Source organism: Amblyomma mixtum, chromosome 5 (assembly GCF_055824585.1).
Source record: "Amblyomma mixtum isolate Tamu chromosome 5, ASM5582458v1, whole genome shotgun sequence".
In the NCBI taxonomy this organism is placed as follows: domain Eukaryota; kingdom Metazoa; phylum Arthropoda; class Arachnida; order Ixodida; family Ixodidae; genus Amblyomma; species Amblyomma mixtum.
The window spans coordinates 69821797-69834498 of NC_143016.1; positions in this window are offsets into that span (position 1 = coordinate 69821797).

A 12702-nucleotide genomic window follows, 5' to 3' on the forward strand; every position below is an offset into this window, starting at 1 on the left:
GCGGAAAACGTTCTGCGTTGCGCGTTTTCCCGCCAGTGTGAGCGCGCCTGAACTCTGGTCGTCGGACTGCCGCAGTGCCCGGTGAACAAATTGTGTTTTGTTTGTCTATCTTTCTCTCTTGTGTTAGAGCACTTTAGGTGCAATATTGCCATTGTATTTTATTGTATTCTCTCTCGAGTTTAACTTTGCACGAGTTGCATTGTTTTGATAATCACTTTGTATATGTTTGTACTAGTGATTGTGAAATCCTCTGTATCGTCTCTTAGCTGTATAAACTTTGTTTTGTTTGTGAACCTTTGGCTCCGACCCATTCTCTGGCTTGCGACCAGCGAAAGCTGGGCACCGAACGCCCAAAAACCTCTTGTCACTTGGTGGCTGGTCTCCGCTGAGCTTGCCACGCTGAGTCGAGGGCATCTCCTTCGAGTCCGAGACCGCTACCCCCACACGCTCTAAGGGTGTCTGGGAGCTTCCCACTAAAAGTGCGCGAAGTGTGGGTGACACTCAATCATCATTGTGTTCAGAGATGAAGCGGTCCCGAGATGGGTGTACTTCAGCAGCTGCCCATACAAGTGTACCCTGTACAAGAAAAAATATGATGTCTGCTATCGGTGTGGCAACCTTGGACACCGTTCTGATATATGTACAGCCGCCGCGGTGGCTCAATGGTGCTCGGCTGCTGTCCCAAAAGACGCGGGTTCGATCCCGGCCGCGGCGGCTAGAATTTCTCTGGAGGAGAAATTCTAGAGGCCCGTGTACTGTGCGATGTCAGTGCACGTTAAAGAACCCCAGGTGGTTGAAATTTCCGGAGCCCTCCACTACGGCGTCTCTCATAGCCTTAGTCGCTTTGGGACGTTAAACCCCACAAACCAAACCAAACCTGATGTATGTACAAGCGGACACCCAAAGTGTAGGGGATGTGGACTTAAGAATCCACCAGAGGACCACGCGTGCGACCCAAAGTGCAAACTGTGTGGCAAGGGACATTTTACTGGAGACTACAAGTGTAAAGTGATCTTCCGAACTCCCTACATGGTAAAGAAACGCCGATGGGAGGCGAAACTGCGGAATGAAGCATTCGAAACGGCAGCCACAACTAAAACGAATGGACGAAGCAGATGGGATCAGCAGCAGGAACAGGCCCAAAACAGCCACAGAACGAGATAGGTGTCATTCCCGCGGCTACCACAGCGAAAATACACAACGGGAGGACAGAAGATTGACCGCGAACGGTCACATAGCCGAGAGCGGTCCAGGAGGGGGGACGCGACCAGAGGGGCGACACCACAGACGCAGGAACCGACACAGAGGCCTTCGCGAGAAAAGGAAGGAACAACAAGGCAAACAGCACCGCAAACCATGGAAGAAGACGCAAGCCCCCGTCCAAAAGACTCACCGGGGACCAGGGGACCACATGGGGATCGGACGCCGGCGGCGGCAACAAAGGTAGGCTGCACGGCCGGAACCTCCCATGGCTCCCGTAACTCAGATAGTGGCAAAGCAGAACTAGCTCAGGCGCTAGATGTACTACGCGCTGAATGGCAGAAACAGCAGATAGAACATCAGAGGCAACTTGAACAGTTGCAGCAACAGCAGCAGCAGCAACTCCAGCAACTAAAACAACAGCAGCAGCAGCAACTCGAACGTATGCAGGCTGAGCAGCAACGGCAGCAGTTCGAACATCAAAAAGAGCTTGAAAAATTGTACCAGAAGCAGATGCAGTACCAGCAGCAGCTAGAAAGCTTTGAGGCTGAGCGACAACAGCAGCAGGCCATGCGTGCCCGCCTAGTAACACCGGCCGCCAAACGCCCGCGGGAAGCCAGCAATAGTTGCGAGAGCGAAGGAGAGGAGGATATGGACGCGTACGGTTCGCCGGGCGCCGCGTCTCAGAGGAAAGACGATATCATAGTAGATGGTCTGGGGAACGCATGCCTTAGTGGTCTTCCAGACCTGTTCACGTCGGAGGAAGAAGCAGAGCCCGGTAATATGGTCATGGCCAAGATTTATAAGACCATAACAGCGCGCATGCAAGAACTGTTTGACGTAATCAATGCAAAATTTGAGCATCTGACTAGCAATCAGAGAAGACTGGGTGGCATACAGGTACGCTTAGAAAAACGTATGCGACTGCTGGAGAAACGGCTAACGCTCTGTAAAAACCATGGCTCCCCAAAAACGAAATAAAACGACTATCTGGCAGTGGAACTGTACAGGATACACGCGGAAAAGGGCAGTATTAGAATTACTCCTTACAGCGGGAGATCGGCCGGAGGTACTCGCCCTACAAGAAACAGGGGAGGGCTCAAAATTAGCCGGCTATAGGGCGTACACCAGTGGTAGGGAGAAATCGCGGGTGACCACCTTTATAAGAAGAAATGTTACGGCCGTACAACACGACACAGGGAACACACACATACGAGGGGGTACCCAAAAGAAACCGGACTTATTTTTGTTTGAACTTATTTGTTCACATTTTAAGCACAGACCTTCAATCTCCTTCAAAGTATTCCCCACTTGCAATGATACGCTTGTCGAATCTTTTATTCCATTTTTCTAAACATTGTTTAAATTCATCTTTTGTGATGCTTGACAGTGCCTCCGTCGTTTTTTTCTTCACCTCAGCAACATCAGCGAAACGCTTTCTATTCAGCCAATTTTTTCATTCTAGGAAACAAAGAAAGTAGCACGGGCCAAGGTCGGGAGAGTATGAGGGTTGAGGAATAAGGGTCATGCCATTTTTGGTCCAAAATTGTCGTAGAGACAGGGCTGTGTGAGCAGCGGCATTGCCATGATGGAAAAACCAGTCACCCGACCGCCACAAATCTGGCCGCTTCCACCGCACACTGTTGCCCAGTCTTTTCAAAACATCCAAGTAGAAAGCCTGGCTAACTGCCTGACCCTGCGGAACAAATTCTCAATGGACGACTCCTCTCATGTCGAAAACACAAATCAGCATTGTTTTGAGGTTTGGTTTCACCTGACGAGCTTTCTTGGGGCGAGGTGAATTCGACATGTCATGCTACAACCATGTCATGCTACAAACATGTCATGCTACAACCAACTAGCTCAAATCAAAGTATTGCTCAAAGTATTGCTGAATTCGAAGTTTTCCATTGGCATGATTGTTTCTTTGATTCAGGATTCGATTCAGGAGCCCTTGAGTTGTCCCCAAAGCACCGTCCTTGTACGTCTTTCTTAATATTTCAAGAGTTTCCATTCAACTTTTTCCAAGCAAAAATCAGAATTTCGCCGGCGTACGCTGTTCACGAAAATCAGCCATTGCAAAAACGACACTGACACAAAACAGTCGTCACTCTAAAACTCTGCCTAAACTAGTCTGACCTCCTTCAACGACGGCACTCGGCTTACTGACTCTGGAATGTTCGTTCTATGCGCTCCTAGTGTCAAAACGCGGTACCACAGAAGCTTTGCCGACCAAAAAATTTAGTCCGGTTTCTTTTGGGTACCCCCTCGTAGATCACGTGCTGGTCGAGCTTGTGCCGGACAAACGGCAGGAAACGGGCGCCTTCATACTCAATCTATATAGCAATCCAAGACAGTCTAGGTGCACGTTCGGAGAGCTATTTGGACTTGCAAAAAGGAAAGCGAAGTCCAGTCCACTTCTTATCCTGGGGGACTTCAATGCGCGTCACCAGGTGTGGGGGTATAAAACGGCGAACGCGAAGGGCAATAGGCTTTGGGAAGATATTCAAAAGTACAGCCTAGATCTTATTACAGACCCGTACCTTCCAACGAGACGCGGTAACAGTATATCAGACGACACAACACCAGACCTTACGATGGTCACAGAGGGTACCAATGCTACGTGTGCAACACCCAGGAAAACCTAGGAAGCGATCACAACATCATAGAAATTAGGACCAACCACATGGAAAACAAGCAAGGTCAAGTTCGTAAATTGGGACAGATTCCGGGAATGCCGAGACCCCGGGGATGGAATAGAGGATATAAGTGCTTGGGGCCGCGAAATAATACGGGACGTGGAGGCGGCTACCGATGAGATTGAGGCTGAGCAAAACACATGCGCGGTAGACCGTCGGCTGGCGAACATGTGGCACAAAAAGAAAAACTTGGAGGACCGTCTCGCAACTAGGAAATGGGATAGACGTCTGCGGAAGCAGATAGCTGGACTCAGTATGGAGATCGAACAATATGCGCTCGAGCTCACACGCCAGAACTGGCACAGCGTGTGCGAAAACTTAGACCGCAACATGGGTACTGCCCGAACATGACAGTTGTTTCGCCACTTGATAGACCCTGACAACAGCAAAGCGGCGGCAAAACAACAGCTTCACAAAGCGATACACAACTATTCGGGAACGGACGACCAACTACTGGACGAGGTTCAGGCTAGGTATATTGCCTCGACACAAGCAACCCAGCTCCCGGAATACCGTGGACAGGTAAGTGAGACACTAGATGCCCCGATTACCGTAGCTGAAGTCAGGGCCGAAATTAATAGGTTAAAAACGAAGTCTGCAGCGGGCCCAGATCGGGTCAGCAACAAAATGCTTCGAAATTTAGATGACAGGTCGATAAGTAAACTGGCAGCATACATGCAGGACTGTTGGGAAAGGGCACAATCCCACATGAATGGAAGTTAGCTAATGTAGTATTTTATACCCAAACCCGGGAAGAAATTGGGGTTGGAAATTTTAAGGCCCATTTCGCTTACGTCATGCGTGGGCAAGCTCATGGAGCACGTGGTGCAAACTCGCCTTAACAGATTTCTAGAAGAGAACGAGCTGTATCCCGACACGATGATAGGATTTCGAGCGGGGCTATCTGTAACCGATGTCATGCTACAGCTGAAACATCAGATAATAGAGGCACAAACAAAAGACACGAGAATAGTGGTAGGCCTTGATGTGGCGAAGGCCTTTGAAAACGTCCGCCACGACGCTATCCTGGACAACCTCACTTCGCTAGGGGTCGGAAGCCGAACCTACAGTAATATTAAAGATTTTCTAACGAACAGAACAGCTGACATCAGCATTGGCAATTGTAGACGGAAAGGGATTCGACTTGGAGCCCGTGGGACACCACAGGGATCTGTGCTCTCACCCATATTATTTAACATAGCTATGATTGGCTTACCAAGCAAGCTGGTAGAGATAGAGGGACTCCATCATAGTATCTATGCGGACGACATCACGCTCTGGATGAACCACGGAAGCGATGGCTTTATAGAGGAAGCTTTGCAGACGGCGGTGCATGCGATAGAAGACTACTTGCAAAGTAAGGGACTTGCTCTGCTGAAAAATCAGAAATCCTTGTGATGACGGCACAAGCCCGGAAAAAGAAGGAAAATCCGAACATCACTGTTAAGGTAGGTGGACAGGCAATCCCACGGGTAGACTGCATGCGCATACTGGAGCTACACGTGCAGTCGACAAGATGTAACTCCCAAGCATTGGAAAGAATCCAACGTAGTGCGCAGCACACCAGTAGGCTTATTCGACGAATCGCCAACAAGCAGGCAGGCGTAAAGGAGGCCAATCTGCTTAGGCTACTACAAGCCTTTGTAATAAGTAGGATTGTGTTTGCTGTGCCGTATCTAAAACTCACCGTCTCCGATCGTAAGGGATTAGAGTTAATCATAAGAAAAAGTGTCAAGGTAGCTCTGGGACTTCAGCAATGGGCTCCGACAAAAAAACTGCAGGCCTTAGGAGTATCAAATACCATAGATGAGCTTATAGAAGCTGCGCTCACTGCGCAGTTTAATCGATTAACGACCACGAATGCGGGTAGGTATATCCTAAGGCAGCTGGGATATTCTCCCACGCAGACAAAAGAACTTGAGGTGGGAATTCCTGCTGAAGTGAGGCAGAAAATAATAATCCCCCCTATGCCACGGAATATGCATCCCGATTTTCATGAGGCACGTAGGAAAGACAGGGCAGAAATGTTGCATCGCAAATATGCAGGACGCCAGGACATCGTGTATACTGATGCGGCGGAGTACCACGAACGAACAGCGAAGGTAGCGGTGGTCGCAAAGGAAGGCGCCCGGTTAGTAAGCAGCTGCACAATCAGAAGAGCTACGGTCACTACGGCAGAAGAGGCGGCCATCGCGCTCGCGCTCACACAAAAAGACATAAAGGTGGTCATCAGCGACTCTAAGGAAGCGATACGCAATTTTGATTTAGGCAGAATATCAGCAGCGGCAGCACGCATACTGTCGAACGGAAAAATTGAGAGTCCAATCCTCTTGCTTTGGACGCCTGCGCACCAAACCCTTCAAGGCAATGAGGGAGTCCACGAGCTCACCCGAGGACTGACCTTCCGGCCGATCTCACCGACTCCGTCCGAGGATGGACACATTTAAAAAAACGAGCGGTTATACTCTTTCCGCGATATCACACAGTTCTACATGCTTAGTCGAAGAGAATACTCCGCACCGCACAAGAAGCTGAGCAAGAAGGAGGAAGTAGCATGGCGACAGTTGCAGGTGGGCACTTTTCCGAATCCAGCCGCGCTGAGTAGGTTCATGCCCGGCTTCAATGACGGGAAATGTAGGGCCTGTGGAGAACGAGCCACCTTAGCCCATATGATGTGGGCATGCGCCCAATCCACACGTTTAGTGAATTGCAAGGAGTCATGGGAGGTTTTGCTACGCAGCCAGGACCTCCAAAAACAAAAAGAGACCATCAGATATGCCTTCGAAGCCGCCCGGTCCCAAGGGATCTCGGCCGTCTGACAAGGACGGGATGGCGAGGCCGCCGTCCTGATTATCTGATATAATAAAGTTTGTCTAAGTCTAAGTCTAAGTCTAAGTCTAAGTCTAGAGCATATTTCGTTTGATAAAAAATTAAAACAAAACTGCCACGTTTGTGGCACCTGGGATACAAAGGGTTAAGCGTGCGTGGAGCTTGCGCGCGCGTGTGTGTGCGTGTTATTCGACAAACGTTTTTGCAGCGAGAGTTGAGGTTACGACGCCAGCTGTACTGAGTTACGTTACGCGGACTGCTTTTGCATCACGCATTCGATGCATGTGTGTCATTCGATAAACGTTTTTACAGCGGAAGTTGGGTGTACGCGTTGCCAGCAACTTACGTTTCGCGGGCTGCTTTTGCATTAAGCATTTCGGTTGTTGTTGTTGCGACTGAGAGGAGGATGAAAAGGAAAGTGCACGGGCCTGCATGCCGACTGGCTCGAGCCGATCTAGCCACCACCGCTGCCACGTGCAGATAGAGAAGGGTTAAAAGGAAAGAGTGAAAGAAGAGACGCGCGTCGCAACAACCGCGTCCGCCGAAGCGAATACGCTGGCTGAAACAACATGTACCCCAAAATCGCCCTTCTCTTAGCATTTCGGAATGTGACCGCCGCGGTATACACCCAAGCCGCGGTCAAGTTCGAACCCGGTGTTTGTGTGTAGATTTGATTGACCGGGACCTCCGCGATTAGAAGCAGGCAAATAGGTCTTGACCCCTCGCGGCTTCTTCCGCCAGGCGGATGGCTTGTTGCTGTGGCCTCGCTCCGCAGCAGGGCTTCCAAGGTTCCTCAACAATTTATATTTGCCTTAGCCCCTGGGGAGCTAGCACATTTCCAGATTATGTGGTCGAGGGTCCCTCTCACCCCGCAGTGCTTGCACTTATCGTTTTGTTTCTCCGCGGTGAGGCGCGCGATGTGACGTCATGCCAGATGGCGCGGCGAGCGCGAGGCGTCCGCCAGCTGCGGCGGTTGCTAGGCAACAGATCAGGTCGGTCTCTGTGCCTCCTCGGAGCACTGCCACAGCGAAATCGCAAGTTTTTGGCCAATGTAGCTTTCACTACAAAACCGAAAATATCGGAGATTATAAATGATGTAGTCTGTATACTGCCGCCCTACCGCTATCCTTTCTTCTACCGCTTCCCCCTTTGTTTCCTTCGCACTGTCCTCTCCCAGTCCTTTTATTCCCGCTAGCCTCAGATGCTTCAGGCTTCGATGGCAGATGCCACGGCTAGCAACATGTGTTCCTTGAATTTTTATTTTTATTACCAATAGCCGCTAACAACATAAAAATGATTTTCCTCCTCTCCCGCTCAACTCACATACGCCGACGTGCCAGAAAAAAAAGCAAAGAAAACAGGTCGGGACTGCACCCCACCGAGCCCCATCCCGCCCACAAACTTTGGACATCGCGCGCCAAAAGACGCACGATTTTGAAAGTTTCGCACTCTCCTCCAGCTCATCCTCTCCATCTTCCACCTTTGATGGTGGCCACGTGATCACAGACGCCCCCGTGCACACATGGATAACGCGGTTGCGACCGAGAGAAGGATGAAAAGGAAAAGTGCGCGGGCCTGCCGACTGGCTCAAGCCGAGCCACCACCGCTGCCACGTGCAGACAGAAGAGAGTTAAAAGATAAGAGGAGAGAGAAAAAGAGTAAAGACGCGCGTCGCAACAACCGCGTCCGCCGAAGCGGACGCTGGCTGAAAAAACAGATAAGCGGCCGTAGCCCGAAGGCTGCAACCCCCCGAAAGTATAATCGGAATCGGGGGCTAGCGCTGTAAAAGGCACAGATTATAGGCCCGGGTCACGTTTCGCCCACGAGTAAGACACTCGGCTAGGTTGTTTATTTGTTTTTTGGCCAGTCGCTCCCCTGTCACGGCACGACACGCCTCTGCGCCTATTCCTCCAGCCGATCGTGACCACGCCTCCTCCGCCTGCCTCGTCTACGAGCGACGTTGCGGTTTTAGGCGAGCCGATGGCAGCGACTGTCGTCACACGGACCACACGACGCACCGTCAGGATGGCAGGCGAAGAGAGGTTCATGAGGCACAACGGGTGCATGTAAGGATGAGGAGGAAAAAATTGTAAATTGTGGGGTCTAACGTCCGGAAGCGAAACGTAGGTCATGAAGGACGCCGTAGGCTCCGGATTAAGTTGAACCGCCTGGGAGGTGGTTCTTCAATGCACGTGCACTGACAAGGCGAAACACATGTACACCCCCCGTCAAAAGTATACAGCCCAAGTGGTTTGCTTGTGAGGCCTGCAGCATGTCTCGTTATGCATCCTCAGTGGCCGTAATTTATCGAATGAGGAATGGCTTCGCGTTCTCAATTCTCCCAAGCTTTCGACTGCTAGATGTGCTAGGGAGCACCGCTAAACAGCTTAGAAGCGAACCTCTTAGGCTGTATAATTTTGACGGTGCTGTACGTACTCGGGTTTTGTAAGATGTCAGAACTCGTTAAATAGCCCCAGGTGATCTAAAATTAATCCGAGTCCCCCACTGAAGAAGAAGGAGAAGGTCATCATTGCTAGCATCGTCAGCCTAACTACGCCCACGGCGGGACAAAGGCCTCTCCCAAATTTCCAATTAATCCTGTCCTGCGCCAGCTGAGGTCACCTTATATCCCCATAACTTGCTAATCTCACCCGCCTATACCTGACTTTCTGCCGTCCCCAGCTGCGCTTGCCTTCTCTCGGCATTCACACCGGCACACTTAACGACCATGGGGTTTCTTTCTTTCTTTTACATTACATGCCCTGCCTACGCCCATTCCTTTTTGACTTCGACTAAAATGTAATTAATTCGCGTTTGTTCCATCACCAATTCTGCTCTCTTCCCGTCTCTTTCGCGCCTATCATTTTCCTTTCCATAGATCGCTGCGCTGCCCTAAAATTACAGTAAGGGGGAAAGTTTAACGAGTTGAATCGGATTCATGGTGAACGTAATGCGAAAGACGAGGATGAAAGGAAGGTGCAAGACAGTACACGAGCGCTTATGTCGTGTCCAGTCTTCAAATTAATTTCATGCCTTTCCGTTAGCTACCAAGTCACAAGCCCCTATAGGTGAGTGGTGGCAAGATACAGCTGCCGTATACTTTCTTCTTGAGGGTTACTGATAAAGTATTCATGACCTGAGAGTATGTATCAGTCAACTGCAATCCCCTCCCCCCCCCCCCCCCCCCTTCATTTTTCTCCATTCTTATTCTCTTATAGTTAGATACAACTGACGAACGAAATGGCTAATTCCGCTCAAAGGAGGCCTTCCAGAAAATGGCATCGACCGGTTGTGGTGTCGCTGTTAATCCACTTAACCTCTTCAAGCACACAAGAAATCTGGCAATGAGACAGCTGGTCCAACGGCTTTTTCCTTTTATTTGGGTCCCTAAATAGATGGTAAAACAGAAAAAAATTCTTAATGAATACAAATAGAGATATGCTCTGGGACATATATGTCCCAATGTACACTAACGCTGCAATGGCCTCACTGCGGATGGTAACTACTTCTCACAGTGAAAAGCTTTGAAACAGTTTCTCTGTGTTGTGAAACACGGGTGCACTTCGAAGACTGTGCAACAGCTGCCTGTGCGGTTTTCGACTTTGCTTTTGACGCAGCTTACGCACCGTTTTCTCTGGGTGGCCTTAGCAATTTGGCGCTCAGGAGCTTAAGGATTCGTTGAAGTCAAAATTCTCTGCAAACGTAAGTTGACGCACTCTCTCGGGCTGGCATTAGTTGTCCGTGCAGCGCAAAGCGCTTCGAATTTCTTCAAATCGATGCAGTGGCATAACATTGGCTATATATGCCATGCCAAGGTACGGTTGAGTCGACCAGTAACTCCTGATAGTAGGGAGCTTGTGGTAGCTTATCACCAAGTTCATCCCAAGGAATTCTCTCAATTCATTAATTATTGTCAATACCCTTCCCTCCTGCTCTCAGTAGCGGATAACTTTCTTGAGTAGCACATCGCAAACTAGTCTGCCAAAGTTCACCACTGCCGAAAAAACATCGAGTTGTGTAAACGCGGTCGGATTCTCCTAAAATAGGAAGCAGGACCATGGAAAAAATCGGGATCTGCAGTGAAATCCCTAAAATCATGTAGCTTTCCCCATATTGAGAAGGTCTGCTGAGAGTCTCCTCTGTGTTTTCTTTCAGGCGGAATTGGCGGAGAAGGATGCCGCCCCTAGTTTCACTCGCTTCTGTGGTGGTTTGGAGCAAACTTTTCTCAGGATGTTCGATAGTAATTCCTGTTCCAACATTACCACCGTTTCCCTCTAAGAACATAACATCCTCTTGATCCAAAGCCAACGCCATTTTATCGTCACTTTCATTACAAACAGAATCTGATGAATCTCCTCGTCTGATAAGAGGAATCGGCGACATGTCTTCCCGACATTCCTATTCAATGAGAAATAAGCTTGACACTCAGGCCGTCACTTCTCGAACCTTTTGTTATGAAAGAAAATAAACCATCTTCCGGTTTCCTTAACTAGCGCGAATTTTCCAAAAATTGGGAAGGCACACATATACAGGTCCGCACGCCGAAGTGGGCTCCACTAATGAGCATAGAGACAGATATGTCCAAGGACACAAAATGTGTCTAAAAGCAATTCTCGGCGTGAATATTCATTTATGTTCAGTGCGTGGTGGCTTATTAAGGACTCAGCGGTATGTGCTAGTAAAACAATGCTAAACAAACCGCATTTCTGTGCAAAATAGCACTTACGTGATTGAAAAACGCAGCTCGCCGACCCCGGTAACCTCTCCCGCTTTTGGCGCGCTTTCTCCAGAACTGTTGGCAACCCACGCGCGATATTTGACGGATCTAGCATGTAGCTGTCGGTAACAGCAGCACTCACTTCGAAACAACCATCACTACTCCCGCTAAAAAAAAATGTTGAACTTGGGGGCATATATGCCCCTTGTACCTCAAGAGGTTAAACCATGGTCAATACCCTCGCACCTGAAAGCCCCCGCAGTGTCACGTCATGATAGTCGCTGGACGCCATTTCTTGGAGGGCCTCCTTTGAGGGACATTCGCCTCGTCGTTCTTAAGCAGTATCCGACTATAGTTATATTACTCTAGTGGTCGGGGTCAGCGATTGCCACCTGTCTGGCATATAGACGTTTTCCCTGATTCCAATGCTTTTCCACCCATCGTAAAGTTGGGCCCTTGCGTGGATGACTGAAGGCTGAAGTACAGGGGCCTCAAACACGCTGCCCGTGAGGCATTGTCGTGTGCCACTCTGGCCCTAAAGATTTCAACATTTGTCCCGGAAGTGCCACGACAGCAGCACCGTGTTTTGTTTTTTGCAGTAATGTTAAGATGTTAAGATGGTTCTTTCCCTTGCAGCAGGGTTGCGCCGTCTGAGACGGTTTGTTGAGAAGGCTCATCGCGAAGGCCCTGCTTCCGCATGTGGCACCACTCGAGTCCAGCCGTGCACATGGTCTCGACATACCACACTTGCTCTACAAAACATGGAAGACGAGGAAGGGCCGAGTACGACCTGCTCTCCCAGGAGCCTGCATCACTACTCTGAGAGGGTGAGGGTAGTGGTGGCGACCGTCGAACAAGAAGGATCCGGCCGGAGGTAGCCAGCCTGCGCTTGCTCCGTCGTAGCGCGCGGGAAATCTCATGTGCATGCCTCTGCAACTAGTTTTTCTTAGGGACACGGTTCTGATTGACACCCTTCTGATAGCCCCTTCTGATAGTCCTGTGTGTTTATGAGTGCGTGAGTGTTGTGCATGCTTGATTTTACCGCTCACCTTCATCTGGAATAGCATGCCCGGTTAACAACCAGGCAGACCTCTCATGTATTCTCTAAAATCCCTCTCCCTCCTCCAGCTCGCAGCTGCACGTGGTGACGACATCGCCGCGGCTGAGATCGCACGGTTCGACGCACTAACAGCTTTTGTAAAAAATTAAGTGCAAGCAAATATTAAGCGAGAGAGAGAGAGAGAAGCTTATTCACTA